The sequence below is a fragment of the Galeopterus variegatus genome, unplaced genomic scaffold, assembly GCF_000696425.1.
Source record: "Galeopterus variegatus unplaced genomic scaffold, G_variegatus-3.0.2 Scaffold5596, whole genome shotgun sequence".
Classification (NCBI taxonomy): domain Eukaryota; kingdom Metazoa; phylum Chordata; class Mammalia; order Dermoptera; family Cynocephalidae; genus Galeopterus; species Galeopterus variegatus.
Window position 1 is genome coordinate 81,835 of NW_007731707.1, and position 1,456 is coordinate 83,290.

The following is a 1,456-nucleotide window of genomic DNA, read 5'->3' on the forward strand; positions in this document are numbered from 1 at the left end:
GAGAAAAAACTGCCCAGCCATTTTGATTAATCTCCATGTAATGTCCAGGGTATGGGCCATTTACTAAAGAAGCTATTTTATGAGCCAGACACAGCTAAGTACTCTCCAGGCATCTCATTTAATTCTCACAAAATCCTATGAGACAGGCACTATTATTATCCCAATCTTACACTTACAGAAACTGAGGTAAAGAGAGACAAGTCACAAGGTCACAGAGATAGTGACTGAACTGTGACTGTTTGCCTGATCCCAAAACTGCCTCTTCTTAATTCCCAAGATGTGGGATGTGGAATAAATGAAATTTCCAATCAGATGTTGATTACTCTCATTTCAGGGCTAATTCCTCCCTGCAGCCTCCTGTTTCTTGCCCTGGTGCCTGCAGGCTTCCTCATCCCTCTCATTTCCTTAGGCCACGGTGGAGGGAGGGACCGAAGGGGAAGGGGAGGAACTCAGGCAGGGTGGCAGGCACTCAGTAAATATTTGCGGTTGAAAAATAGATGGGGAGGGCAGCGGTGAATCTGCTGGGGCTTGCATATTTTCTAAGGTTCTGCTGGGTACAGGGCCCTGGACAGTCCACAAAATGGAACCGCAGCCCCTGCCTGTCTCCAGGCGCCTGCAGGTCGGGAGGCAGGCATCTGCGCAGAAACAGTTCTCTTGCTTGAAGGGTTGCTGCAGGAGTTAGGAAGAGAACAGCCAGGAGAGAGGGAAGTCGGGGAGGGCTCCTAACAGGGGAAGGAAGTTGAAAACCTCCTATGTGCTCGACCCTGCGCTGGGTGCTTTATAGACACTATCTCATCTAATCCTGACAAGTCCAGGGAGGTGGGCATTATTGTTTCCATGTTTCAGGTGAGGAAACCGAGGCTCAGCAAGGTGAAATAAGTTGAGCAAGGGCACACAGTTAATAATAAAAAAATAACAACAACAATAGCTAGCACTTTTATATGTTTATGTGCCGGACATTTTAACAAATGAATCTAAATTTAAATTAAATTTTGTTATTAAATTATTTAAGTCTCACAACAGACCTTGGAAGTAGGTACCACTGTTACTCCATTTTATGGATGAGGAAACTGAGGCCTAGAGAGTTAAGTAACTTGTCCAAGTTCAGACAGGTTGCAAGTGGTGAAACTGGGATTCAAAAATCACCCCCACCCCCTACCCAAAGCTGGCACATCTTAGGTTAGCAGCTGGGTCACAAACCAAGTGTTTTTCTTTCAAAGCTCTTCCTCCCATTACGCTTTGTCTTTTTTTTTTTTTTTTTTTTCAAAGATGACCGGTAAGGGGATCTTAACCCTTGACTTGGTGTTGTCAGCACCACGCTCAGCCAGTGAGCAAACCGGCCATCCCTATATGGGATCCGAACCCGGGGCCTTGGTGTTACCAGCCCCGCACTCCCCCGAGTGAGCCGCGGGCCGGCCCTCCCATTACGCTTTGTCTTTTTTTTTTTTTTTTTTTT